The 27,380-nt window shown below is 42.9% G+C and overlaps 1 long non-coding RNA gene across 1 annotated transcript in view; it reads left to right on the top strand.

Moving 5' to 3' along the window:
* The window catches only part of LOC102181967, a 76,657-nt gene that overhangs the window by 17,733 nt on the left and 31,544 nt on the right, over window positions 1-27,380 (top strand). The window contains exon 2 of the long non-coding RNA XR_001918983.1: window positions 2,535-2,626. This is a non-coding gene — a long non-coding RNA (uncharacterized LOC102181967). The remainder of the gene's footprint in view (window positions 1-2,534; window positions 2,627-27,380) is intronic.

Raw genomic sequence — 27,380 nt, 5'->3', positions numbered from 1 at the left:
TATGGCTGAATGGATTTTGGTAAAGTGAACACATCCATGTAACCAGGACTTTAAAATCAGAACTAGGTCATTGGCAGCACCCCAGATGGCTTTTTCATGTCCCCTGCTAATCTCTAATTCCTCAGGGGTAACCACTCTCCTGACCTCACATTAGGGATTAGTTCTGCTTATTTTTGAATTTTATAAGTAGAATCATTTAGGACACACTCTTGTGACTATGTGTTTGGTGTTTTATTCTCTCAATATTATGTGTGTAGGATGTATTAATATTATTGCATGTGATTGTTAAATCATTCACTCTTCTTTTTTGTTATAGTCATCTATTGCATGAATATACTGTAATCTATTTACCCAGGCTACTGTTAATGGGCAGTAATGGACCATTTTACAAACAGTGGTGTGACAAAAACACTTGTGCATTTTTTAAAAGTTATTTATTTGGCTGCATCGGGTCTTAGTTGTGGCCCTGATATCTTTTATCGCCGTGCACAGGCTCCTCATTGTGATGTGCAGTCTTGTCTTTAGTTGTGGCACGTGGGCTTCACAGCTGCAGCGCTCAGGCTTAGTTGCCCCATGGAATGTGGGATCTTCCCCGACCAGGGATTGAACTTGTGTCCCCTACATTGGAAGGCAGATTCTTAACCACTGGACCACCAGGGAATTCCCTCTTGTGCATTCTTATTATCTTTTAGTAAACATAGATATCAAGAAGATTCTCAATGCTTCATCTCCTAAGTTTTATCATGATGACCCAGATTCTTGTTCTTCATCTCCTAATTTGGACCAAATATAGATGAAGATTCTGAAATGATTTCCATGAACTGCTTTCTGTGTAAGTTGGGAGCACATTGTCCAACCGACTGTGGTCTTTTGGCTGAACCATATCACTATAATCTAGTGGTTGAGCTGGATGAATTTGATCACATGGTGGAAAGACGTCATTGGTAAAGTACCTCAGTCAGTCAGTTCAGTTGCTCAGTCGTGTCTGACTCTTTGCGACCCCATGGAATGCAGCTCGCCAGGCTTCCCTGTCCTTCACTATCTCCCAGAGCTTGCTCAAACTCATGTCCATTGAGTTGGGGATGCCATCCAACCATCTCATCCTCTGTCATTCCCGTCTCCTCCTGCCTTTGATCTTTCCCAGCATCCGTGTCTTTTCCAGTTCTTCATGTCAGAGGGCCAAAGTATTGGAGTTTCAGCTTCAGCATCAGTCCTTCTAATGAATATTCAGGACTGATCTCCTTTAGGATGAACCGGTTAGATCTCCTTGCAGTCCAAGGGACTCTCAAGAGTCTTCTCCAACATCTCAGTTCAAAAGCATCAATTCTTTGGTGCTCAGAAATCCTGGGTCTGTACCCTGACTTCTGAACATTGTTTTGTGTTTCCATCTGGCAACCTAAATTATATCTATTACCCATTATAGATTATCTTAGAAGTTAATTCTGCCACATCCCAATTGAATCTTTTAAAAATGTGAGAAAAGACTGTTTTTTAAAAATAAAATATGGTCCCTTATGAAAATATTATTACAATTCTATTAGCTAATGAGATACTGTGAGAGTTCAAAAAGAAAGGATATCTGTTCACAGAATCTCCAAACTGCTTAAAAATTGGACAGAAAAACTGTCCATACATTAGAACAAAAGATGCTTAGAACAAAATACTATAGCCAGCGTGAGTTATTGTCATATATGCCTCGAAGTTAAACAGATGGCTAATATGGGAATTAGAGTAGAATTACTCATTCATTCCACAGAAACCAATCGCGTCTCTATTATTTGCTACTCTCTATGCTAATATAATTTACATTAAATTATATTAAATTAAATGTTAATTATATAACATAGTGCCTTTATAACATGATCTACTATAATTCCAAAAATTGACAAGAACTGGAGAGAAAATAAATCAACATAAGTAGAAGGGTGGGAGTAGGATGCTATTTCAGATAGGGGAGGGAAAGGGAAGTCAGGAAATCACTTTGAATGAGTGACTCATGCAGAGGCCCAAGTGGAGCGAGGGAACAAGAACTGTCCAGATCTGGAGGAAAAGTATTCTAGGAACAGAGACTTATAAGACCAACCCCTGAGATGGAACTGAGATTGGCAGATTCAAGGATGAGTTAAAATGACATTACACCTGAAGTACAGTGAGCAAAGGAGAGAAGAGAAGGTCAAAGGAGAGAAGCAAAGGAAGGCAGGGGCTATGGAAGGAATTTGAATTTTATCCCGAGGGTATTAGCATTCCACTGAATCACAAGTGGGGATGGAGAGTGTGTAATCTTATCTGACATACTGTTGGCAAAATATGGCTGCTGGATAGGGAATGGATTATAGGTATTAGGAAGGGAAGCAAAGCAGTCTCCTCTGAGAAGCTCATTTGGTTCCCTGGGTTTGGGAGATGGGAGAGATACATGTGGTAAAGGCTACTACAGAGCAGATCAGGAAATTGTTCCCAAGGAAAAAAGAGCTAAACGCCAGAGTTTCAGTTTGAGAAGGTATCAGATGAACCCCTTTTACCCCTTTATTTTATAGATGAGAAAAATTAAGGCTCGGCAAGCCTAAGTAACTTTCTGAAGGAGAAGATGTGATCGCCATGTTCAAAGCATGAGGACATTTGGAGAAAGGTAACTTCTGCCACTAAGTAAAACCATTTATGCAATAAAGTGAAATTATTGGTAAAAGTTACAAGTATTTTGAAATTAAGTGCTCAGTTTTCCCCTTTCCCCCCTCCTCCAACAACCTCTTTTGGTAAAACAAAATAGCCAGCTTACTATCTTGAGATGACTTTATGAAAGCAAAATTGACTTTGATGGTATGGGGAGGGAGGTGGGAGGGGGGTTCAGGATGGGGAACACATGTACACCCGTGGTGGATTCATGTTGATGTATGACAAAACCAATACAATATTGTAAAGTAATTAGCCTCCAATTAAAATAAATAAATTTAAATTTAAAAAAAATTGACTTCAAACTTTTTGGTGGCAATGTCCAAGACCTCAATTTTCTTAAAGCTGACACAATGCTGGGCATATGACAGGTGCTTAATAAATAATTGCTGGTGGAACTGGGAATCAGAATTCTGAAATGTTGTTTAAAAAAAGAGAGAGAAAAAAATGCCCACCAGCTCCATACTTAGCATTGTGCTAACACTGAGAAAGAGCAATTAAAGTATGCATGTTTTGCATTATAAGTAGCAGAAACTCAGCTCAAACTGATTTGGTGGTGGTTTAGTCACTAAGTCATGTCCAACTCTTGTGACCTCTGAACTGTAGCCTTCCAGGCTCCTCTGTCCGTGGGATTCTCTAGGTAAGAATACTGGCGTGGGTTGCCATTTCCTTCTTCAGGGGATCTTCCTGACCCAGGAATCAAACCCAGGTCTCCTGCATTGCAGGCAGATTCTTTACTGACTGAGACATGAGGGAAGCCCATCAGACTGATTTAAGCATGAAAAGTCATTCATTGGCCCATGTAATTAAGTCTAGGGAAGTATACTGGTTTCAGGTATGTCTGGATCTAGGGCTCACCAGGCCTTTAAAGAATTCTGTCTTTGTTTTTCTCTCTGTCCATTTATTTGTTCATCTTTCCTTCACGCTGGCTTCATTTTCAGGCTGAATTTCTTCACATGGAGAACGTTCCACAGTTTTAAACTTGTCTTCCTGTTTATTAACACCAACAGAAAGATTTTTCTTTTCCAAAATGGTTCTATCAAAAGTCTTCAGGGGCCATGCCAGTGAGCCCAAAGGAAGAGTAAAGAATGACTAACAGAAGTTGGTATAATTGATAGTGGCAGGTAAAATGACAAAGACCTGCTGTCAAAGCGAAAGATGCAAAGGGGAATCTGTAGCCAGAGGCAGTGTCTGCTTATGCGATCTCTCTGAAACGTGAGATTACCTTAACTCTAGAGCAAGACTTGCCAGCTCAGTATCCAAAAGGCTCCTCTGCTTTCAGTACGCACAGTGCAGATATTAGTAGATGCTTTTAGAAGCTCTCTTATCTCTTGGTTTCCTGAGGCAGCTAGATTTTTCCAAGGCCCCCCTGAGAAATTGAACAAGCTTCTTCTTGGGTGTGCAAGTGTTTACAGGACTGGCAGCCACGGTCATGCTCCTGTCTTCCTCACAGATGCCCAGTCATCAGTATGAAGTCCCAAATGCCCATAGTTTATCCACAGCTTCTCAAAAATATTCTTCATGTTTATAAGAGGGACAATGACCCCGGTGTCTGCTTTCCTCAGAAATTCAAGAGCTAGGGCCATGGAATAGCAAACCAAATGGGTCGGTGACTTCAGGCAAATGTGTCGTTTTCACTCTGTCTTGAAGGTAACCGAAGAAACAAACTCTGCTTCCTTATATTCCACTAAAAATGTCCCCCCAAATCCTACCATCCAGTTGAAATATGAGTCAATTAGGAGCTCTAAAACAATTAAATTAAACTGAAAAAACATTTTATGAAAGAAATTGAATAGATTGTTTGAGGTCACAGAGCATCCATTAATGAATGTTTGCCTCAACACGTGCAGCTTTATTTTGCCTCCCGGATTGTAACATTTCTGAAATCTGCTGATTTCTCCTTCGTGTATAAATTCTGAGAACGTGTCTTTCTAGCCATGGCTCCACAAGACCAGTATTAATCATCTTCACAACTATTGTCATATGTGTTACGTCATCAGGGATCAGTGAAGGCAAGAAAAGCCACGCTAGGTATTTCAAGCAGAAGGGGTTTAATTCAGGGTGCTTACGAAATGGTGGAAGGAATGGAAGTCAGAGGCACCAGCAGAATTGGTTTCAGTGTCCAAGCCAAAAACTACTCATCATGTTTTTCACTCTTGATGCCTCCAATAACCACCTCACTCCCAGGAGACTGTTGACTAGAGAGTGGAACCCTGAGTCTGACTGCTGCTCTCAAACCTCTCAGCTGCCAAAAACTCACTGCCTCCACTCTATTTCTACATTACAAAACTCAGGCAACTGCATCTAATTGGCACAATGTAGTTCATATCCACAACCCTGATAGCAAGGGTGTCGGCAAAGTGTAATTTTAAGACTTCCAACCTCTTGGAAGGAAAAGAGGAGGTTAAGAGAACTAATCCAAGAATATGCCATTTGTACTCACTTTAGAAATTAAAATGATTCTAAAAAGAGACCTTGTATTTATACTGTAAATGAAAATCCAGGATCATTTGCCATTAACAGAAGTTATTTGTCAAAGTAAATGCAAGGAATTTTTTTGCCATAAGTTTCCCAAAGATATCTTTCCTCCCTGAGAAAACAGAATAATTATAAAATGCTCTTCTCCCAGGCTTTCTCCAAACCACACTATTCCCCCACGCTTGCCATCTACCCATTTCATGTGAGCCAAAAGAGAATATTTGAAATTAAATTATAGCTCACGTCTCAATTAAAGCAGATGTCTGTATGAACCATATTTAAGCTTTTTCATCCTGTGGGGGTTTGGAGAGGACCACACAGAACCTCTCAGCCTCACCAGCACACGTTGATGTACTTTGGGAAATGCTTTACTGGGTTTTAAGCAACTTGAAGGTACTTTGATCTCCTTTGTCTTAAGTTCTAGGATAGGATCCACATTTTAAAACATTCAGGATCTCTTTGGTAGTCCAGCGGTTAAGACTTTGCCTTCTGATGCAGGGAATGGAGGTTCAGTCCCTGGTTGGGAAGCTAAGATCTCACATGCCTCATGGTTGAAAAACAAAGGAAAGCATAAAGCAGAAACAATATTGTAACAAATTCAATAAAGATTTTTAAAATGGTCAACATAAAAAAAAGTCTAAGAAGAAAAATCTAACCTGGAATTACAAATTGAAGAAGGAAGAGAATCAGGAAAGACAACTTAAGGGAATTTCTGGAGTGAAGCAAAGACCAATAGTCAATTTAAAGAAGTTGCCTTTGTCTGGGGGATGGGGATAGGGAACCTGCGGTTACTCTTGCAGGTTGAGCTCTGGACAAGAGTTGTCCGTTTAACCCAACTTCTTTCCTGGTGCTTTGGATCTATTTTCCCTGTTAGCAGCTCCTCAAACCTGTCTCTGCCATGAGGACCATTGTTTTCTCCTTTCCTTCCCACATTTAACCGTGATCTAACCTACCATCCCCAATTCTGCCTCATCTGTCTTCAGTATAGTCACCCCTACCAGCTTTTTTCTACTGTCTGCCTTTCAAAGAGCTCTGTGACTGTCTTTTTTCACACCAGAATCCACAGCATCTAGGTCGCTGTTTGTTACAAACTCTCAATTCACATTGGTTAAACGACTAACACATGGGTCAGTGAACAGTCAGTCTGCTGGACTCAAGCCAGGCCAACACAGAAAGAAGCTCTGACCCTACTCAGCCTTGCTTTGTACCCTCTGTGTTTTGTGCAATGCCAGATGGATCAAAACTGTTTACAACGGAATGTGCTTCCAACTCCAGACCACCTGAAGCTCACACAAGCCTTCGTGTTGTAAACTCGGTGTTGAGGTGATGCTGGAAATTTCTTCTTTGGTCTTAGAAGAAGACAAAGAACTATCTTTTTTCATTCTCTGAGCCCCAGTTTCCTCACCTGAAAAACAGGGAGGAGCTTTTGGTGTGTGATTCACTAGTTGTATCATGGATCATATGAAATGATCCATTTATCCATGTATTTAATTGTTTAAGGAGTAGTTTTATGGATGCCTACGACGGACAAGGCCTTTAAATGGCGTCTTCTCAACCTAGGTGCAATACTTCAGCTCTCCTTCTTCAACATTCCTACACTTCCTTTTCTGCTCTGTTTTTCTCAAAAGTGTCTATATATTTAAAAATTTATATTATTTGTTATAATTATCTATTAAATTTTTTATTATATACCTCCAATTACTAGGTTTCTAGGTTTTAAGCTTCAAGAGAGGGATAATTTGGGTTTTTGGTGTTTTGTTTTTTGCTATTGGTTTCCTGGGCCTGCCCCTTTATGGGCATTTAATAAATAATGTTGACTGAATAAACAAGTGTCCCATGTTTGGAGAGCAAGTGATGGAATAAACCAAGTTATTGTATAAAACTCAAATGTGTCCCTTATTAGAGAAAACTTGCTGAAGAATGTGTGTTCTGTACAGATTGCTTGTACAGAAGGGCTGGAGTTGGGCTGAAGGAACAGTTTAGGAGGCCAGTACATAACCCAGGCAAGAGAAGACAAAATGCCTGAGCTCAGACAGTGTTTTGAGTGAAGGGAAGGAACCATTAGAAAGTACTGAGAATAGAGAATTGCAGGTGGTGGGTGCTTAGATGTGAGTTATGGTGGGAAAAGTGAAATTGACATTGAATCTCTCATTTCCGGCTTGGCTAACTGGGTGAATGATGATAAATTGTGCTGAGATGGGGTTGTTGGAGAAGGAAGTGACTACTTGAAGGATAAATACAGGGAGAGATGTGTTGTCAGGTTCCTCTGGGTGGACAGATGTTCACCACGAGGTGGACCAAGGCCCTGGATTGGGAAGAGAAATTTAGGCTGGGGCAAAGACTCGAGAGTCCCAGTCCCAGGCTCTAAGAACATCATGCAGAGTGAAGATGGGAAAGAGCTAAGGGGAACACTATCATTTGGGATAAATGGAGAAAAAGAGAGCAATCATAAGAGTGGGAGAAAACAAGGGGACATTTTTCAAAGAGGGAAAAGCCAAAGACTTCAGATGTCATAAAGATATCAAATAGCACAAAGAATGAAGGGTTTCCACCCAACATGGCACATGGAGAATCAGGTGACAACATGGACATTCTAGAAAGACTGAAGATCATCAATGTCATTCTGCCTCTCTATGGACTGAGGAGCAGCCCATTATGTTAAAAAATAAGCCTTTGCCTATTCTGTTTGAGATTCTAGAGTTCTGTACCATGGATGATGGAAAAGACTTCTGTTTACTTAAAATCCAAGACTACTACAATCTCCTTCAGGCCAATTATCCATAATTCCCTTACTTTATTAGCAAACGTGGTGTGCTGGAGAGTTTGGCAATTGGGAGCCAGATCTAATTTAACATCTGTTATGGCTAAGGGGTATTCTTGCCTCAGAAATCCCACGGACAGAAGAGCCTGGTGGGCTACAGTCCAAGGGGTCACAAGAGATGGACACAACTTAGCAACTAGACCACCACATTGGCTAAAGGGGGACCTTGAACAACACATGGCATTTTCTTTCAGTTCAGTTTTCTTCATTGGTAAAATTATGGGGTTGGCCTCAATCAGGCCCCAGGGGATATGCATCAGGGGTAGTGACCTTTTAACTTTAATATTTATGAATTAATGAAATCTACGGTAGAAATTTATTAAAGATTCTACAAGTATCCAATTTCTATCCCACTCCAATGATAATTTTGTTGGAATCATTTCAGTTCCTCTATATATTAGGCATATAGAAGCCTAAATAGTACACAGAGCTTTCTAATATGCTCATGACTCAAGCAGCAGAGTATATGAAGAAGATGGAACAAAACATAGACTCCATACCTCTGTCATAGCCTGCTGGCTGTTGTCAAGCTGCACATGGTTTATTTACTATTCTGGTTACAAAGAAGCAGGGCTAAACCACTTACATTATTCTTAAGGTTCCTTGTAAATATAATTGACACAAATTAAGACAATATTTGCCAAGGGTCCTGAAAACAAAACACAATGACAAAATGGCTAGTCTATTGATTTAATAGATTTCTTAAATGTAACTAAGAAAAATGTTTGCTGTTTAAGCTACGTTTTCTCAAAGTTTCATCCACATGATTTAAATACCAGTGAACCTCTCCCTCTCAGTCTCTTAAAGAAATGGAGATAGTGAGGACTGAAGAATTCTGCTGCTGCTGCTAAGTCGCTTCAGTCGCGTCCGACTCTGTGCAACCCCATAGACGGCAGCCCACCAGGCTCCCCCGTCCCTGGGATTCTCCAGCCAAGAACACTGGAATGTGTATGGTGGTGCTGAAAATGTGGTCTTTGAAATTCATGTGTTAACAGTATTAGATTATTATTCAGCTTGTCTCCACTCCTTCCTCTCAACTTCCAAGGAAATTGCGTACTCTCCTGCCTAACACATACAAGACCTTGATCATGTGTCCTTGATCTTAGACCGTTGGGAAAGCCTAGAGACCTTTTCAAGAAAATTGGAGAAACCGAGGGAACATTTCATGCAAAGATGGGCACAATACAGGACAGAAATGGTAAGGACCTAACAGAAGCAGAAGAGATTAAGAAGAGGTGGCAAGAATACACAGAAGAACTGTATAAGAAAGGTCTTAATGACCCGGAAAACCACGATGGTGTGGTCACTCACCTAGATCCAGACATTCTGGAGCAGTCAAGTGGACCTTAGGAAGCATTACCACAAACAAAGCTGGTGGACGTGATGGAATTCCAGCTGAGCTATTTTAAATCCTAAAAGATGATGCTGTGAAAGTGCTGCACTCAATATGCCAGCAAATTTGGAAAACTCAGCAGTGGCCACAGGCCTGGAAAATGTCAGTTTCCATTCCAGTCCCAAAGAAGGAAATTGCCAAAGAGTGTTCAGACTATTATACAATTTCATTCATTTCACATGCTGGTAAGGTTATGCTCAAAATCCTTCAAGTTAGGTTCAGCAGTTTGTGAACCTAGGACTTCCAGATGTACAAGCTGGATTTAGAAAATGCAGAGGAACCCTTGTTCAAATTGCCAATATCCATCAGATCATAGAAAAAGCAAGGGAATTCCAGAAAAACATCTACTTCTGCTTCATGGGGTCATGAAGAGTTGGACACAACTGAGCAACAGACACTTTCAGTTTTTTCTGCTTCTTTGACTACGTGAAAGCATTTGACTGTGTGAATCACAACAAACTGTGGAAAATTCTTGGAGAGACAAGACCTTACTTGTCTTCTGAGAAACTTGTATGTGTCTCAAGAAACAACACTTAGAATCAGACATGAAACAACAGATGGGTTCAAAATTGGGAAAGGAATACGACAAGGCTATACACTGTCACCCTGCTTATTTAACTCCTATGCAGAGTACATCATGTGAAATGCCATGTTGGATGAATCACAAGCTGGAATCATCAATAATCTCAGTTACACAGATGACACCACTCTAATGGCAGATAGTGAAGGGGAAATAAAGAGTCTCTAGGTGAAAGTGAAAAAGGAGAGTGAAAAGACTGGCTTAAAACTCAACATTCAAAAAACTAAAATCATGACATCCAGTCCCATAACTTCATGGCAAATAGAAGGGGTAAAAGTGGAAACAGTGATAGATTTTATTTTCTTGGGCTCCAAAATCACTGTGGACAGTGACTGCAGCATGAAATTAAAAGACACTTACTCCTTGGAAGGAAAGTTACAGCAAACCTAGACAGTGTATTTAAAAGCAGAGACATCATCTTGGCAGCAAAGGTCCGTATTGACAAAGCTAAGCTATGGTTTTTCAGTAGTTATATATGGATGTGAGAATTGGACCATTAAGAATGCTGAGCACCCAAGAATTGATGCTTTTGAATTGTGGTGCTGGAGAAGACTCTTGAGAGTCTCTTAGACTGCAAAATCAGAACAGTCAGTCCTAAAGGAAATCAACCCTGAATACTCATTGGAAGGACTGATGCTAAAGCTGAAGCTCCAATACTTTAGCCACCAAATACAAAGAGCTGGCTCATCAGAAAGGACCCGGATGCTGTGAGAGATTAAAGGCAAAAGGAGAAGTGGGTGGTAGAGGATGAGATGATTAGATAGCATCATTGACTCATTGGACATGAATTTGAGAAAACTCCAGGAGATAGTGAAGGATAGGAAAGCCTTTGCCATGCTTCATGGAGTCGCAGAGTCATTCACGACTTAGTGACTGAACAACAAAAATGTGGGTGGAAATGACAAGGTCACTGATGTTCTGACATGAAACAGTGTCGGCTTCTCCTTTGAAATAGCATCTTAGACAAATGCGGGCAGTGCATATTTCTGCTAGTGCTTCAGGAAACTTCTTCTCCATCATGAAAAGGATTTCTCCCTAGTAACTCTCCATTTTCAACCTGAATCTCAAAATGAGATTCATGCAACAAAATTGCCCTAGTGGACCTATAGACTCTGAGTGACCCCAGCTGACTTGTGGACCCTGAAACATAAGAACAAATGATCATTGTGTGAAATCACTGAATTCTACATGGGTGTGTTATGGAATATGGTTGTTTCAATGGTTAACTTCAGTTCAGTTCAGTTCAGTCGCTCAGTTGTTTCCGACTCTTTGCGACCCCATGAATCACAGCACACCAGGCCTCCCTGTCCATCACCATCTCCCAGAGTTCACTCAGACTCACGTCCATCAAGTTGGTGATGCCATCCAGCCATCTCATCCTCTTTTGTCCCCTTCTCCTCCTGCCTCCAATCCCTCCCAGGATCAGGGTCTTTTCCAATGAGTCAACTCTTCGCATGAGGTGGCCAAAGTATTGGAGTTTCAGCTTTAGCATCACTCCTTCCAAAGAACACCCAGGACTGATCTCCTTTAGGATAGACTGGTTGGATCTCCTTGCAGTCCAAGGGACTCTCAAGAGTCTTCTCCAACACCACGGTGCAAAAGCATCAATTCTTCGGAGCTCAGCTTTCTTCACAGTCCAACTCTCACATCCACACATGACCACTGGAAAAACCATAGCCTTGACTAGATGAATCTTTGTTGGCAAAGTAATGTCTCTGTTTTTCAATATGCTATCTAGGTTGGTCATAACTTTCCTTCCAAGGAGTAAACATCTTTTAATTTTGTGGCTGCAATCACCATCTGCAGTGATTTTGGAGCCCCCCAAAATAAAGTCTGATACTGTTTCCACTGTTTCCCCATTAATTTCCCATGAAGAGATGGGACCAGATGCCATGATCTTAGTTTTCTGAATGTTGAGCTTTAAGCCAACTTTTTCGCTCTCCTCTTTCACTTTCATCAAGAGGCTTTTGAGTTCCTCTTCACTTTCTGCCATAAGGGTGGTGTCATCTGCATATCTGAGGTTATTGATATTTCTCCCGGCAATCTTGATTTCAGGTTGCTCTTCCTCCAGCCCAGCGTTTCTCATGATGTACTCTGCATAGAAGTTAAATAAGCAGGGTGACAATATACAGCCTTGACGTACTCCTTTTCCTATTTGGAACCAGTCTGTTGTTCCATGTCCAGTTCTAACTGTTGCTTCCTGACCTGCATATAGGTTTCTGAAGAGGCCGGTCAGGTTGTCTGGTATTCCCAGTTCTTTCAGAATTTTCCACAGTTTATTGTGATCCACACAGTCAAAGGCTTTGGCATCAGTATCATTTAGCATAGCACCTTTTCTCATGGATCCAGTGCTCTTTGAGATCTCAGATCTCTATCCAAGGTCTAATTGATCTGAGTCAGGAATCAAGGCAGAGGTGCACTTAAAGTTTAGTTTACAATTTTGTCTAGATCAGAAGTCAGTTTTACTTAACAACTGTTTTACTTAACAATTGACCATTTTTAATATAAATCTAATTTTCATTGTAAAATTCTAATTTCAGATTTTAATTCTAAATATCCACTAAAGACGACTTTATCTCTTAGGATATTTGACAATGTCTGGACTCTCTTTGATTATCATGACTCAGAATGGGGCTGCTACAAACCAGAGATGCTGGTAAAAACCCTACAGTCTGTGCCTCCTCACAACAAACAATTATCCAGCCCCAAATGTCAATGGTGTCAAGGTGGAGAAACCCTGGCCTAACTACATATTAATACTTCTTTCCCTCAGAATGTGTCAGATTTTATCTTTGGGTAGCACAGCATTAAGACTGATCATCATTCATTAGGAACAAATAGGAAAAGTTGACCAAGTATACTGTATCACTCCAGATAGCCTCCTGAGAAGGTACCAGAATCCTTCTACTGTTTATTAACCCACTGGAAACTATAAAGAAAAAGTAATTATCTGCTTCATTTTTGAGATTTAAAACTCTTCCACTGGACTTAAATGTTTTAGTCAAGCTTTCCCTTTTCACCAGCACTTCAGGAAAACTCTTTATCACTCATATCAGAGGCCTTGTGAATTTGTTATTTATTTACTCTCTCATTCATTCAAATAATTTATGAAGCAGCTACCATGTGCCAAGCACTTTTCGGATTCTTGTGGCCAAGATATCAGGTTTAATTTTGTGTTTGTTTCGTTTGGATTTGAACAGAGTGTATGGGAATGCATGAAACTCACCTTCATTTCCAAGCGCCCCAACAGTGACCAGAATCTTGCTGTTCACCCTGCACCTCTTAACACCCCTTCCTGTGTTATAGGTTTTGAAAGGAAAAGAGCCTGCCTCTCACTAGAGATATGAGATACATCTTCTCACCCTCCCTTAGAGACAATCAGATGTAAACTGTTGGAGGACTTTGTATTAGAATCTAGAAGATACTGGTGATGACTAGAGGTAGGTGCAAAAGTTTTTCTGATGGCACTATAAGCACAGGTTCACTTTACAAGCATGTTTCTCAGTGTATTTCCTGTTAATATCATATTCTATAAGCAAACATTCCATATGCTTTGTTAGTGAGAGGCATACCAGCAGAATCTGATTCCACAAGGTGACATTAAAGCTGAAGAATAGTGACCGCAAGAGAGAACTTCTTAGGTTGAACTTGAAGCTGTTGGGCCACTTGACTTATTTATTTATTACATTTTATTTTTGATAGTGCTGGGTCTTTATTGCTGCTCATGGGCTTTCTCTAGTTGTGATGAGCAAGAGCTATTCTCTAGTTGCAGTGCGTGGGCCTCTGGTCGTGTTGCAGAGTGTGGAGTCTAGGCACACGGGCATAGTTACTTCACAGTATGTGGGATCCTCCAGCATCAGGAACTGAACTCGTGTCCTGTGCATTGGTGGGCAGATTCTTAACCACTGCATCACCTGGGAAATCCTGAGCAACTTGATTTTATCTAGCTGAAAGAGATGGAATTTTCTGGGATATCCTCAGGCATATTTGGGTCTTCACAAGTGTCTAAGCTCCCAAGGTGGCCTCCAGGAGATGGCTTGACCTGGGGCAGACTCTCAGCAGGAAGGCTCCTCCCTTTGTCTTTGCTTTGTCCTTTCAGAGTCAACGGAAGGTGGTATCCAGTGAGCCAGGATGTGGGGAGCCCAGGACAGGAGAGCGGGGGTGATCCAGGGCTTGATCCACAGACCCTGAGGTACGGACGGTGCACGGATGAAACACATCCCTGGCTGCCGCAAACTGGGATGTCTGTACCTTTTGGTTAATTCGGTTTTGATATTTTAGATTCAACCCCAGTATCTCCTTCAGATAATGCATTTTTCTGTACCCACAGAAAGAGGAGAAAGCAGCTAGCAGCAAAATGATCTGACACTCAGAAAATCAATGCCAAATGTCCACTTTCATGTTTTCTCATCTAATCCTTACAAAAATCATGTGAGCAGACTTAGTTCCTATTTTTCAGTTTAAAAAAAAAAAAAAAAAGAGATTCCTAGAGGGAAACTAACTCAAATTCTTATTCATGTTTATCTGACTTTCAAATCTGTATTATTGTTCATTAACTACAAAAGCCAATGTCAGCTCCCTTTTATGACCTGTTAATGTTCAAGTAAAATTGATTTTTGTCATGGGAAAAAAACTGGCTAGAGGAAGCAGGGAACATACATTCAGCCCCTTTGATGGGAGAGTGACATTGTGCATGGTTTCAAATCATCCAAAGGGCCAAAGGATCTTCCCTGAGTTCGCCAGCTTGCCTCTGAGGACCCCAGGCATGGGAGTTCAGTCAGAGTCGACGTATCTGCTCAGGGTTAGTTTAGGCCCAGGCGCCCATGCCCTTTTGCTTGCTCCAGGTCACAGTGCAGCCTGGAGATCGCTCGGGCGAAAAGCATCCTCGTGTCCTCTGACTTTTGCCCTCTGACTCTCTCTCAGGGCTTTTTGCAACCATGTTGGTAGCAACCAGTGGCCCCCAGCTTACAGTGACATGTCATATGAAGTAATAAAACAAGAGGTAATCTGGCCAGACCCAGTCATTGGATTTCCTAGAGTTTCAGCTTTTCTTCAAGAAAATATGGTTGCATAACTGAATCACTTTGCTATGCGCTTGAAACTAACACAGCATTGTTAGTTTCAACTATGCTCCAATATAAAATAAAATTAAAAAAATAAAAAGCTCAGTAAGAATACACATTTAAATTTATTTCTGCTAATGCTTTTTCCAAACTTTAAACTTTTTATTTTGTATTGGGGTATAGCTGATTAACCGGAGAAGGCGATGGCACCCCACTCCAGTACTCTTGCCTGGAAAATCCCATGGACGGAGGAGCCTGGTAGGCTGCAGTCCATGGGCTCGCTAAGAGTCTGACACGACTGAAGGACTTCACTTTCACTTTTCACTTTCATGCATTGGAGAAGGAAATGGCAACCCACTCCAGTGTTCTTGCCTGGAGAATCGCAGGGATGGGGGAGCCTGGTGGGCTGCCGTCTATGGGGTCGCACAGAGTCGGACACAACTGAAGCGGCTTAGCAGCATAGCTGATTAACAATGTTGTGGTAGTTTCAGGTGAACAGCAAAGGGACTCAGCTGTATAGAAACATGTATCCATTCTCCCCTGAATTCCCCTTCTATCCAGGTGACCACATAACATTGAACGGAGCTCCATGTGCTATACAATAGGCCCTTGTTGGTTATCCCTTATAAATATAGCAGTGTGTACATAACCTTCCCAAAGTCCAAATAGTATCCCTTCACCCCAGCAACCATAAGTTCATTTTTTAAGTCTATGAGTCTCTTTCTGTTTAGTAAGTAAGTTCATTTATATCATTTCTTTTTTGATTCTACATATAAAGGAGGTCATATGATATTTGGGCTTCCCTCATGCCTCAATCAGTAAAGAATCCATCTGCAATGCAAAAGACCTGGGTTCGATCCCTGTGTTGGGAAGATCCCCTGGAGAAGGGCATAGCAATCCACTCCAGTATTCTTGCCTGGAGAATCTCCATGGACAGAGGAGCCTGGCGGGCTGCAGTCTGTGGGGTCGCCAAGAGTTGGACAAGACTGAGCAACTAAGCACCACACATATGATACTTCTCCTTCTCTGTCTGACTTTCTTCACTCAGTATGACACTCTCTAGGTCCATCCATGTTGCTGCAAATGGCATTACTTCCTTCTTTTTAATGGCTAAGTAATATTCCATTGTATATCTGTGCACATCTTTACTTATTCCTCTGTCGATGGACATTTAGGTTGCTTCCCTGTTTTAGCTATTGTAAACAGCGCTGCAATGAACAGTAGGGTGCATGATGCTGATTCCCCCCAGATATACGCCCAGGAGTGGGATTGCAGGGCCATACGGCAGCTCTATTTTTAGTTTTTTAAGGAATCTGCATACCGTTCTCCATAGTGGCTTTACCAACATACATTCCAGCAAGAGTGTAGGAGGGTGCCCTTTTCTCTACACCCTGTCCAGCACTTGTTGTTTGTGTATTTTTTGATGTCTGATAATGTTAATTAACCTGATGTTGAAAATAAAATCTTAAATTTCACACCCCCTCCCTCAAAAAATGGAAAACATGGTTTCTTCAAAGGGTAAATGATGTGGGGCAGTTGTGTGTGACCCCAGAATCAGGGTGTTCAAATCCTAGCTCTTATATTTACTTGCTGTATAACCTTGGGGATATTACTTCCCCTTTCCAGTGCCTCAGTCTCCGCATCTGTAAAACAGACTCATTTGTCCATTGCACACACGTGTTCTGCCATGGACCACACCCTTGATGACATGTGCTGGGGAAGGAGCAGTGAGCAAAACCAACCGACAGCCTTCTGTTCTCCTAAAGGAGACTGATGATAAACAGGTCTGTGTGTAACACAGCTTTAGAGCATGCTAGATACCATAAAGACAAATACAGCAGGTAAGGGATGGAGAGCTGCGGGGAGATGGCCACATTCCAAAGGGCAAAAGAGAAAAGGCTCTTGGAGAAGATAAAACACGGAGACCAGAGTATAGTGAAGGGAGAGAATAACACAGTACCTAAGGCAAGAGTGTCCTGAGCAGATGGGGTGAAAATATTAAATAAAATATAACAACTGTACCCACCTAACTGGAGTGCTGCGGAAGTGACAAAGGAGGGTATGTGTAAAATGAGACCACAGAATCTACCCTGCGAAGGTGAGCCTGCATGCAGCCCAGGATCTCAGAGATGAAAGAATGATACAGTTCTGTCCCACCCTTTCCCTAGTAACTCACGTGTCTTGTACAGTAGTCTCCAAGCTTTGGCTTAAGTGCCTGTCAAGACCAGGAGCTTCTACTCCAGCAGGCAGGGCCTGGCCTCCGAGGTGGGGGGCTTTTCTTTGTGAGGAGGCATATCATCCTCTGAGCTTGTATCTTACATCTGTTGCTCAGGAACCTACCCGCTGCCTCTTTCACACACTGCCGCCTCCAACATTTGTAATGCTTTCATCTCAGCTCCATCGGTTCCTTCAACCATTCCTTATCTGTGTGGCTTCCGGATTCCTCACTGTTCCATTTGATCATTTCAAACACACTGCACAGCGCACTCAGTCTCTGATAGATGGGGGAGTGGGGTGTGTGGGGGGGAGCAAAGTGGTGAGATCAGTGCTGGAGGCTGGAAGCTTCCCACACAAAAGCTCCTTCCTAAAAGCAGAATCTCGAGATAAAGAGATGTCTCCTCTTCTCTGTGGGTGCCTGCTTCAGCCTTTGGTCCTGCTCAGGCATAACCAGAGCCTGCACTGATCTAAAATCACACCTAGGGTGATGGTTAAGAGAATCGGTTGACTGACCAGTGCTTCCAGTTCCCTGGAGAAGAGAGAATAGAGAGCTGGGGATGGTGGGGACATGGTGAGTGGTGGTGGGGTCAGGACAGATGCTATCGCCATGTTATTAGTTAAGCATCAGCTTAACGGGATTAGAATAGAGCTGATGAGTCAAGAATCCTAAATTCCATTTCCTGTGAACCAGTCAGCTAGGTGCTGCTCCCCAGCTTTAGCTCAGCTCCCCCCTCCACCAACTGCCTCCTAAAACAAGCCATAGCTGCAAGGGTGAGAGGGCATATGTGTCTTGGTACAAGCCCATCCCAGCTACTAGAAAATAATTCCGAGGAGAAATCTGCCTGATGTAGACGACTGAGGTCATGTTGTCTTCAGAGCTTACCTGTTTCGGAGCAGATTCTCCTTGACGTGACTCCTGAACGGATGGGCACATTTTATCACTGTGGGTCACAGCCCTGAATTTTAAGCAAAGCATTCAACAGTATTATGAAGTTCTGTTATCATCTTCTTCTGGTTAAATTATTGGAGAAACACAGACATTTGGGCTGGTATGTAGAAAACAGGAAATAGCAGTAAACGCAGTCATTTTTTCATCTGTTTTATTTGTTTCAGTTTTTATATTTAGAACAATAAAGCTTAATTCTTAAATTGAATGCAGGAAGGGAGAGTGCAAGTAAAACTGAGGCAACCCACTCAGGCTGATCCAATATATTAAGCCATAGTCACAGTGCAAACAGCGTCTAATCACAACTTCTCAGTGATTTATCTGCTCTCCTGGGCCGGCTTGATAAAGCAGCCACCCCACTGATGTTCAGATGATGCCTTTCCAGGACTCAATTTGCTGGAAGCTGCCAATTGGCTGAGTAACTGCAGGAAAATAATGAGCCGGTTTCCACTGGTCGATCTGTTTGATTGACAGGCAGGTTGGGCAGAGCCAGGAATTGCTGAGGGGCCAGTCCATTCCAGGACAACAGGCGATCTGACCTTGAAGCTATCCAAACTGGGCGAGCTGCCACTTGGGGATCCTGACACCGTCAGCCACATGAATCTGCAAACTCATCCTACCTGACTCAAAGCTTTTGCTGTTGTGGAAAATGTGATTGCAGAATTTTACTGCCTTCTGCAGTTTACAGACATGGTTTGTTTTTTTTTAACTCCGCGAAAGTGGGAAGTTACTATCCTTTGCTCCCTCTGTATCCAGTCAAAGCCCAATGATTCTTTAGAGACAAACTCCTGTATGGATGTTTTCTTGACTGTTATCATGAGGTGCATAATAATCTGTCTCCCCCAAACTTCTAGAGCTTCAGCTGTCAAACCTCAAAAGTCACTGTGCTTGGAATGTCCTGAGCATTAAGTTAAATTGCAGGTTCTTATTCAGCTAGTGAATATTCAGCAAGTGGGGACTTGCATTTCTCACAAGTTTTCAAAGGATCCACACTTCTGTAGCAAGCATCCATTTCCTTGACAATAGAATTGGGCTGTCTGTGACCTTAAACTTGTCTCCTGATATAACCAAAACGTCAGCAGGGCTTCTGTGCTCTCTGCCTTTTTATCTTCCTTAGCACTTCATCGAGTGCTGTACGAACAGGTAGTGCTAACAAATATTTGTTGAATAAAGAAAGCTCTTATATGGGAGAAACCATGTCTATGCCTAATCAGCACAATGACTCATGCAGGAAATGTGCTCAATAATTATTCGTTGAATGAATGAGTGACCTGCCAGTATCTGGGAGGCAGATATTTCTTGTGAGAAAATAACAAAAAAGAGATTAAGAAAAAATTTTAAGCTCCATTTATTTGAATCAAGCAGGTGGGGAAAGGCTGGAAACAAATTCAGGAAACATGGCGTCTGGAATTAATACCCTGGCCACGTTGCATCTAACACATACGGTGTTAGACCATTTCTGTTGTGAAGATTTTTAAAAGTGTTTCCACTGTCACAGTAGGCTTTGGAGTGAATTTGCTGATCTGCCCTGTTTGGAGTGCTGTGGAGAGGCACACAGCAGAGTGGGAAAGGGCACCAATTACTCTGGCAAGACTCCACGGGAAGCAAGTCTTAGTCTGCCTGAGAAATGCTAGTTTTGGTGCTGATTATTTTCAGTGACTTTGCCTCCTGCTTTCCTTTCTTCTGATTACCCACCAACACTCACTCCCACTTATGGACCAGCTTTGGACCTTGGCCTGGTTTTAGCTGCTGGGAGGTTGTATGAGTGTCCTTGCCGAACAGCCGGACCCTGACTGCATATAGAGGTCACAGCTGTTCACAGAGGGGGCTAGCCATCTCCCAGCATTGGGGAAGGAGGACAATTGATGGCAGCCAGGAGAAACAGGGAGGACACAGGTCAAGGCGGCATGGGAGTTTCGTCTTCAGATTTAGGCAGATGGCTAAGTATATACTGTGCTTTTATAGCCCATGAGTTTCTTTACTTGCCTTAAGTAGCTGTCTCACCAGCCTGTTTTAGAACTTCTACCATTAGAGCCAGCATTTGGGGTTTGGAAAAAAATCAGACCAAGGCTTTGGAAGGCCACTGTTAACTGTCCTTTTGATATCTGACATCCTTGGGGGCACCAAGGGGGAGCTTTAGGCCTCCTCGGAGTCTTCCTATGTTAGTACCCAGGCAGGCAGAGCCCTGGACATTTTCCAGCCCTTCCAGCTGGATTTGCAGGGCATATCCACTGACATGAACCCTGAGCCTTGCTGAGCTAGTCATGTTGGCTGTTGGATTGTCACAGAGTTGAGGGGGAGTATTCAGATGCCTCCAAGCCTGATGGGCAAGTCTGCAGCTTGGAACTGCTTTCTGGAGGGGCAGAAAGAGACAGTGGAGTCCTAGAATCCTCACCCCCTGCAGGTGTAACCCAGCATGCCCAGAGCTGCACCTGTTTCCCATTACTGCACCCAGCTTTCCAACCCATTCTGCAGTCTGGCTGGCTGTTTTTTGCTGCAGGGCTGGGTCTCCTCTGGCGCAGGTGGTATGCATGCTCCACGGGACCCAGGAGAGGTGCACTAGGCAGCCTCCAGTCTCCCTGCGTGGCTGAGAGCACTGCAGTGAGCACTTGGGCCAGCTCCAGGCTGGCTGCCAATAACCTCTCACAGACTGCGTCACAGCCCAGCTCTCTGGCTTCCAGGCAAGGGAGGAAGAAGCAAGCAAAGCCACGGGCTTGGAATCTCTCTGGCGCAGCTTCAGCCGCCTCCCATGTTCCTCTGCTGTTTCACGAGTCTCCTCACTCCTTTTCCTTTACTCCGTTCCCCACCCTACCCCAACCATATCATGCTGCCACACTTGTCCTTCTGATGGCTTGTCATGTCAGCCTCCAAGCAGAATTACTCAGACCACAGCACATCCCATCAGGGCAGCACTGTCTAGAGAGGAACAGGCTTGACCTTATAACGTGTTAGGCATGTCACTGGTTATCAGAGTGAAGTAATGAAAATCTGCATTTCCCCTCTAGAGACCTTTCCTACATGGAACCGGCTGGGTGCTCGTGTGCCTCAAGGTCACCTTTCTGTGGGTTGATTTCCCCACCTGCAGAATGCAAACAAGGACTCCTCTCTTCTCTGTTTCCAGGGGCTCATGAGTATCATAAGGAATATTGGAGGGCTTCATGAGCTTTGCAGATGATTCAGCGCTAAAGAATCTGCCTGGCTATGCAGGAAACACGGATGCAGTCCATGAATCTGGAAGGTCCCCTGGAGAAGGAAATGGCGACGCAGCTCAGCACTCCTGCCTGAGAAAGCCCATGGACAGGGAGTCTAGCAGGTGTGTCTTGTGTCCATGGGGTCACAAGAGTGTTGGGCATGACTTAGCCACTAAACAACAAATAACAATCACAAATTAGTGTACAGAACATTACCCGAGGAGCTTGTTAAAATGCAGATTCTGATTCCATAAATCTGGAGTGAGTCCTGAGTTTCTGCATTTCTGACAGTTTTCTAAGCTAATGGATGCTGCTGGTCTGGGGACCACTCTGAGTAGTGAGGGGCTAGCAAACAAGAAGGCAATTTGAACATCATGAAGCACACAGGAACTGTAGCATTTTAATTATCTTATGTGTTTGTCTTTCTAAAAAGCACATTTGCATCCTTAAAAGAGTCTTCATATCTTTAATGCAGATAGATGAATGTCATTATTTTCAGCATCCTAGAGAGCTACTAGAGAGAAAATGTGACACTAAGATGATTATCATTCCTGTTGTCACTGAAGTTGCCTCTTCCTTTTTTCTCCCTTTTCCTTTTTTCTCCCTTTTCCTTGCCTTTCCCTCCTCTCAGAGCAGGGGTTGAAGGTGGATTCAAATGCAATCTCTTATCTAAGCAGCTTGTTGTCAGCAGGTGAACAAGGGTGTTGGGTCATTTCCCAGGCCTGATGATGGACAAAAGAGGGGTTGATTGAAATCTATTCTTTTCTCAAAGTAGAGTGTGTGTGTGCATCAAAAAGCATGTAGAATTGGCCCTGCATATCTAAGGGTTCCGTATGCTCTACCCACCGCAGATTGAAAATACTCGGAAAATAAAATACAGAAAGTTCCAAAAAGAAAAACTTGAATTTGCCATGTATGGGAAATGCTATCTACATAGCATTTACATTGTATTAGGTATTACAGATAACCTAATGATGATTTAAAGTACATGCAAGCGAATGCGCATAGCTTATATGCAGACACAATGTGCCATTTTACATAAGGGGCTTGAGCATCTGTGGATTTTGGTATCCAGAGCAGGTGCTGGAATCAGTTCCCTGCAGATGCTAAGGGAGATTGTGTAAGAATGTTTATAGCAAGACTATTTATAAAGTCAAAGCTGGAAAGAACCCATTTTAAATGTCTAGTAGTAATGGAATAGAATAAAAAATTGGGCTGTATTCATACCATGGAATACTGTATGTGCATGTATGCTAAATTGCTTCAGTCATGTCTGACTCTTTGTGACCCCATAGACTGTAGCCCACCAGGCTCCTCTGTCCACGGGATTCTCCAGGCAAGAACACTGGAGTGGCTCACCATGCCCTCTTCCAGGGGAACTTCCCAACCCAGGGATCAGACCCAAATCTCCTGTGTCTCCTTCATTGCAGGCAGATGCTTTACCATTGAGCCACAAGGGAAGTCCAATGGACTACTACAGAACAATAAAAAGTGAGCAAACTACCATAACATGTACCCTCATATATAAACCCCATAGACAAAATTTATTACCAAACTAAGATTTGGTTGTTCAAGAATCTAATACTGAGAGACAAGAGTTGGGCAAAAGGAAAGGCAGCTTTATTGAGGAAGCTGGCTGTCTTGGGAAGAAGGTGGACTCAGGTCCCAAAGAATTTCCACTCTCCATGCTTGCTCAGATTTTATAGGGAAAGGGGCTACATGCAGGGGAAGGGGCAGTCTTCTATTTTCAGAAATAATTGTCTCAATCGTGTGATTCCAAGCAGCCATCGGGTCTTGCTTAGAGAAGGAACCATGAATGCCCTACAGTTGCGCCATGAATCTCTGGTCAACTAGGGTTGCCCCTGCAGGATCCTGCTTGGTTTCACAACGATGGGCAGACATCAGACATGCTTTATGATTCCACTTATATGAAGTTCAAAAGCAGGCAAAACTAAGTAACATGGTGTAAAACCAAGTAACTTCTGTGTAAAGGGGCAGTGCTGATGGCAAACTGACAAAAAGGAACCTTCTGGGGCCTAGGAAATGCTTTCATGTTGATCTGAGCTGAACTCTGAAGACCTGTACAAATTATTGGATACTTATTACATCCTAATAAAGAAATTTTAAAGCTACAAAAAGAGAACGCCTAGTTCAGATTTTATCCTCAGATTTCGCATTTCGGAGCCCCACGCCCGTCCCTCTTTATGCCACATCTTTTATTGAATGGAAGTCCCTGTTGGCCGTATTCGCCAACTTCCCTGATATCCTTGTGCTGGCTTCCTGGGTACCTTTCCTGGACCATGGACCAGAAATAGAACCTGCCTTCTCTTCACTTCCCCTGTGACTGAACAGAAGGCTTTAAGTTCTCTGAGCTCGAAGACTGCCCCTGCCTCAGGCACTGTATCCTCTGGTTACCAGGACTCTTGCTCTCTCTAGAGCTCTGAGCTGTAATCCCACCTCCTCAAGTCCAAAATCAGACATGCAGAGCTGCTTGTAGTTTGAAGTTTAAGGCTTCTGTCCCACATTTGGGTTTCTTCAAGAAGAGTCTGGAAGCTGTGAGACATCTGTTGTGAAAGTATTTGTTGCCACAGTAATGCTGCCTAGCAAGGCACATCCAAACTCAGCATCTTCAAAAACAATCATTGCTAGTTCTCAAGGTTATGGTTATGCTGGGTGGTCCTTCTGCTCAGGGCTCTGCTGACCTCTGCTGTGTTTGCCTGTGAGTCCATGATCAGCTGGAGGATGTCTGCTCAAGACTAGCTCACCCACATGCTTAGTGGTCAGTTGGCTGCTGGCTGGACAATGGCATGGCTGGGTCACATGTCTAGTCTGGATATGGTCACATGGTGGTTGCTAAGGGTCCAAGGAAGAAGGGTGCTCAAAGGTACTGGAGGTGAGGCTTGGAGCTAGAAAACCGTTTCTTCTTTCTTATTCTGTCCTTCAAAACAAGTCACAGACCAGCCCAGGTTCAAGAGGTGGGAACACACTCTGTGTCTCATCTAGAGAAACTGCAAAATCACATTGCAATAAGTGTGCGTACAGAGAGGGGTGGAAAATCAGGGCCATTTTTTTTTCTGTAATCAATCTACTACATGTGACTGGGTATTAAAAGAGAGTCCTTGAGAATTGGGTCTTTTGCCTTCTGCAAAGCATCTGTGGGGTAGAAGCTGCCGTCTAGGCCTCCCACAGCCTTGACTCTGACCCCACAAAACTAGTCAAACCTGTTCTCCACTCCTTTATTATGCATTGTTCTTTTGGGGCTCAGCAGACTGCTTTAATCCTGCTGGTCAAACAGATGTGTGGCAACCTGAGTAAGCACATAAAAAGTAAGTACATAAAAATGTTTTAGGTCAAATTTCCCAGAAGAGCCTGGAATGGGGATTTTTGTTAAGTGATTTGTTGTGGGAAGAATCTCAAGAAAGTGGAGACTAAGGTGTGGGTGTGGTTTCCCACCGTGAGATAGGGGGACTGGGCCCACTTGCCTCCTACCCTGGGTATCATCAGTCACTGGCCAAGGCTGACTCTGGATAAGGAGTGACCACATCTCCATTGCTGTGGCTTCCAGCAGCCTTGGGCAATTTTCTAAAGCTGTAGCTCTACGCTCTTAATGGCGACACTCAGAGTAGCTGGGAAATGGGAGTGTGGCGGAGGAAATGAGGTCTGGGCTGAACCACAATAGCATTTACTAACAAAGAGGCACTATTTAGAAAGTGAATTCTGAACTCAAAGAACATCTAGAGAAAATCTAGAGGAGACCTGATAACTGTGTCCCAGTTTTGATGAGTTGTATGACGCATAGAGGAACCTGTTCTGCAGGCAAATCTAGAATTCATATCCACAGAAGCAGATCTGGGCTTAACATAAGGGGAGAACACCGCATAATTTGAGCATTCTGAAAATGAAAAGGAATGTCTTGGGGGTGGTGAATTTCTGAAAAAGAGACTCGACAGCATTTGGTAGGATGATAGGATAGGCTATCAGTTAGGTTCTCAAAGAAAGATAGTGAGGAATCATGGGAAAATCCCACATCCTTAAGTCCTTAATGTTCTGGCCAGAGATACTTCTTTTCTTAATATGGAGCTCTGGCCTCAATCCCTGGTTTATCACCCCCAACTTTGACTGGCTGGGCCACATGTCAGCTGAGAGGTTTATAGAGTGAGCCCTGGTGAACAGATAGCATCTGTATAGTCAAAGCTATGGTTTTTCTAGTAGTTGTATACAGATGTGAGAGTTAGACCATAAAGGAGTCTGAGCACCAAAGAATTGATGCTTTCAAACTGGTGCTGGAGAAGACTCAGAGTTCCTTGGACTGCATGGAGACAAAACCAGTCAATCCTAAAGGAAATCCACCCTGAATATTCATGGAAGGACTGATGCTGAAGCTGAAGCTCCAATACTTTGGCCACCTGATACGAAGAGCTGACTCACTGGGAAAGATCCTAATGCTGGAAAAGAGGTGGTTAGATAGCGTCACCAACTCAATGGACATAAATTTGAGCAAACTCCAGGAGATAATGGGGGACAGAGGAGCCTGGCATGCTACAGTTCACAGGGTTGCAAAAAATCCAACACGACTTAGCAGCTGAACAACAACAACAAAAAGGTGAAGAAAAAGGTGGATGCTTCAGTAAAGGTGTAGATAGACCCTGAGAAGAAAAGTCACTCAAACGACATGGCCTTACACTGCCTTTGAGTCTTTTTGGAGCTGTACCCTCACAAATGTGGGTGCTCTGCTTGGTACAGGGAACAGTGGAATTTTCTTATGCCTCTAGTTTGTACAATGAAAATCACTTGGAGACCTTTTAAAAACCCTATTGTCCAGCTGCTCTCCAGACCAAATAAAATCAGAATTTCTAGGAGTGGGAGACACATATCAGTAATTTTTAGTTAGACCAGTAATTCTCAGACTTTAGCAGTAATTCCCAGACTTTACAGTTATCTGGAAGGCGTGTTGAGATACAGAGTTCTGAGTCCCAACCCCAGAGATTCTGATTTAGTAAATCTGGGGAAAGGCCTAAAAATTTCCTTTTTAACAGGTACCCAGGTGAGGTTGATGCTGCTGGTCTGAGAACTGCACTTTAAGAGCCCACTGAAAGAGATGAACAGAAAGAAAGAAATAGAGAAATCTGTCTGTTTTGGTTTCGGTGTAACCCTGCCTCAAGTGAAGGCTTGGTGTAGGTGACCCTTCATGCCCGTTTTTTGATTCCCTAGTTCTGTGGCCATTCACACTGGTTGTTATTTGTACTCAGCTGTGGGGTGCCAGATAGTCAAACTCTCAGAATGGTTGGGTAAACATTTTCAAGATATCCTAGGTGCTCAACAGTGGGTAGAAACAATCCCATGTTGAGTCAAAAATAGCTGAAATCTTATCCTCCCCGGAAAGCACCAGGATATTTCTTGGGAGTCAACTCTCATTTGCAGTGAGTTTCAGGCACGATAGACTTCCGTTAGTTGCATCTGCTTGCTGAGAGCATTCCCTCCCCAAAAGCTTTCTTGAGAGAACAACTTTTCCCCAATATCAGTGAATTTGGGAGAAACTCAAGGTGACATTGTCATACATGCCACTTTTGAAGACTCTCTCTCTTGCTGACTACTAATAATTGCTAACTTCCTGAAGGAGACAGAAGAGATTAATTTTCTGTATAAGCTGATTTATAGTGGCCACCTCTGAGAAGATGCCCTGAGTCACTCCCCTTGACTAATGCTCATGGCAGATTATTCAGCGATAAAAATCTTCCCTTTAAACACAGAAAATTTATGGGCAAACATCAAGGCCCTCCCCCTAAACTTGCAATTAATCTAGAGAGTAGCTAGGAAAAGCAAATAAAGGTCTCTGTTATTTTCTCAGTTGTATCCAACTCTTTGTGACTCCATGGACTGGGGCCCACCAGGTTCCTCTGTCCATAGGATTTCCCTAGGCAAGAATACTGGAGTGGGTTACCATTTCCTTCTCCAGGGGATCTTTCCAACCCAGGGATCAAACACCTGGGCTCTGCATTGCAGGTGGATTCTTTACCATCTGAG

The sequence above is a fragment of the Capra hircus genome, chromosome 13 (assembly GCF_001704415.2).
Source record: "Capra hircus breed San Clemente chromosome 13, ASM170441v1, whole genome shotgun sequence".
In the NCBI taxonomy this organism is placed as follows: Eukaryota; Metazoa; Chordata; class Mammalia; order Artiodactyla; family Bovidae; genus Capra; species Capra hircus.
The sequence above is the reverse complement of the archived record's forward strand: the minus strand, read 5'-3'. Positions and strand labels throughout refer to the sequence as shown.